Source organism: Amborella trichopoda, chromosome 2 (genome assembly GCF_054954075.1).
Source record: "Amborella trichopoda isolate Santa Cruz 75 chromosome 2, AtrichopodaSantaCruz75HAP2 v2.0, whole genome shotgun sequence".
Taxonomy (NCBI): Eukaryota; Viridiplantae; Streptophyta; class Magnoliopsida; order Amborellales; family Amborellaceae; genus Amborella; species Amborella trichopoda.
Genome location: NC_142337.1, coordinates 35,184,313 through 35,187,500, shown reverse-complemented (window position 1 = coordinate 35,187,500; position 3,188 = coordinate 35,184,313).

The window sequence follows — 3,188 nt, the reverse complement described above, 5'->3', positions numbered from 1 at the left end:
GCTTGGACCAATGCCCACACAATTTAAGGTCTTGTAGCTTGGACCAATGCTGCATAGTTTAAGGTCTTGCGTATCATACCAATGCTTATGGGTAATACTTCTTCAGATGTCACCCACTAATTGGGGGGATGGCCTCTTCTCCATTAAGATGAGCAAGGTTGTTAGGTGCCTCAATCTCACCCTCCTACTCGGGATGACTTGGTAGCGTGGTTCTGGGTTCGAGATGGACTCGGGACTTGAGACCGCTCTCTCGAGAACCACGGAAAAGGGGACACGGGCAGGAATACCAACCGATGATAGAAGAATTTATGTCATAAGGTGGGTCTCACCTCACGTGGGTCCGTGAAACACTCGGCCTACTCGTGTCAGCGCCTTCTTGGATCACATGGAATGCCCCTCGGGCCTGTGGCCAGTTCAAAATCGCCTCCCTTGACTTGTTTCTTCTTTCTTGTGACCACATATACACATTAGAGATACAGACAAGTGGGTCAGAAGACCCACCTTGTCTTTGGGTGAATGCATACAAGTATGTACATTCAAAAGGGAAAATGGGGATCGGTGTCGTTGAGTCCATGTCAATTGGACAGCCTTCCAGCGTCTTCTTAACAGAGAGAATAGAAGAAAACATGGACGGCGATGAGCTTCTGCTGTTCATAACAGAGGAGAGAGAAAATAAAAGAAAACATGAACGGCGATGAGCTTCTTCCATCTATAACATAGAAGAGAGAGAGTAGAAGAAAACATGGACAACGATGAGCTTCTACCGTCCATGACAGAGAAGAGAGAACATAAAAGAAAACATGGACGGTGATGAGTTGCCACTGTCCATGACATAGGAGAGAGAGAGTAGAAGAAAACATGAATAGCTATGAGCATCCGCCGTCATGACAGAGGAGAGAAAAAAAAAGAAAAAAACATAGATGACGATGAGCTTTCGCCGTTCATGACATAGGAGTAAGAAGATAGAAGAAAACATGGACGGCGATGAGCGTCCGCTGTCCATAACAGAGGAGTAAGAAGATAGAAGAAAACATGGACATCGATGAGCTTCCGCCATCCATGACATAGGAGTAAGAAGAGAGGAAAAACATGGACGGCGATGAGCTTCTGCGGTCCATGACATATGGTAAGAAGAGAGAGAAAACATGGACAGTGATGAGGTTCCGCCGTCCATGACATAGGAGGGAGACATGGGAACTTTTACAAAAGCCCAGTCTGCTACTGGGGTTAAGGCCTGGCTCACTATTTATGTCCCAGGAGTAGGAAGACATCATACCCGGTGATAGGCTCCGTCATGCATGAATGCAGAAGAGAGCGAAAGAACAGGGAGAAAGGAGGAAGAGAGATATTAGGAAAGTGAGGAAGGAGATGAGAGATAGAAGAGAGAGTAGGAAAGTTAATAAATAAAATCAAAAAAGAGAGAGGAAAGAGAGAGATAGATGAGAGGAGAGAGAAGAGAGAGATGAGAGAAGGAGAGAGCAAGAGATAAACAAGGGGAGGGGAGAGAAAGAGATAAATGAGGGGAGGAGAGAAAAAGAGAGAGATGAAAGGAGAGAGAAAGAGAGAGATGAGAGGAAGAGAGAGAAAGAGAGATGAGAGGAGTAAAGTTACCTTCACCATAAGGTACCAGACTTTTCCTTCTCTCTCATCTCTCTCTAAGACGTGCCCACAAAATCAATGTGAAAACTCCCAAATTTTATTCATGAGAATGAAAAATGAGGGGTCCTTGACTAATTCATGATAATTACAATTTAAGTGAATTAAAATTTAAGTGAATTAAAATATAAAAATGGGTGCAAAAGGATTGTTTTGCCCCTGCTCAATAATACATAAAATTCCAAAACAGTCCTTGCTGCTGCTCTAGAACGTGTGTGATCTTCCTTAGATGATTCGGGATTGCTCCAGCATTCGTTTGGCTAAAAGATGATTGCTTTCTTGTTGGACTCGGCATAACAATCTATTTGATACCCACTTCGAGCCACGGATTGCGTTGGTAGGCCACGATCATGTGACTCGAAATTTGTAAAGATTTTGAAAACTTTCGATTGATAGTGTGCTTGTTTCTTGATGTTTTTCTTTGGTTTCTTTGCTGAATTGCACTGAGCAGGCCGTCACTATCATGTTGCAACAAACGCACCTCGATTTTGTGTCCCGACAAAAGATTTTCATCGTCTTGGGTTTTTGACAAGAATCTGAAAATCTGACGATCAGAATCTGCAGCAACTTTGACGCCTTTGTGTGCCAAATCCAACTGTTCATCGTATGTTGGGGTGCAGACCAGACATAGCCTCGGACCATACGTACTTAATGCAATTGGTTTCACGTTGATCGGGTACGTGAAAGCCACGATATGGCCGCTTGAGCGAGACGTGTCACTGTTGAATTTTCTGCAACTATCTTCACAAATCACCAACTTCTATCTAGTTTTTCTCCCTGCTCGGGTATCGTCACGGGTCGTGCCACATATCAAAATGCTTGTCTTGATAAGACGAACACGCTCACCAAATTTGAGCGCGATCCAACTCAAGACAAGTGAGAAACGAGTTTTCAAAGTTGCTGCTCGTGACTTTGCAAACTAGTTTCTAATGGAGATTGGTGCAAGGAGGCGGCACGAGAAGAGAGTGTGGCCTACCCCTTTCTAATGTTTCACCCATAACTTTGTTTTGGAACGTCCGTTTAAGCTGAAACTTGACCTCGATGGGTTTTTTACTGTGCTAGATCTAATGGCAGTAGTTCCATAGCTGTTTAATGCACCGAAAATATATTTCTAGTTATGTGGTCCATTCAGGGTGCTAGAGGCTGATTTTTTCGAAATTGTTTCTTTGTCTATGCTGCCTTAGACATGTCGGATTGTGACGAAACTTAGCAGGTTGCCTTTTGGAGTGCTTAGGAAGATTCTGACCCATTCTGGGGTAACTATGAGACTGTTAGAAATTCCATTGTATGTCCGACTTATCTTTTTATTCGGCATCGTGGACCTAAGGTGCTGAAAAATATCTTCAAATAGCTTGCCCCCCCTTGTGCATCGAGAAAAGTGAGAAGGACAACATTCAAAAAATTTCATTCGGCTTTATTACTTTTTTCTTTCTAGGCACAGGACCACGTGAACACCGAGGACATCCACACAATGCTGTAACTAGGATACTCAAACGTTTGGATACAATGTATAGGTCCATCCGTAGAAACTT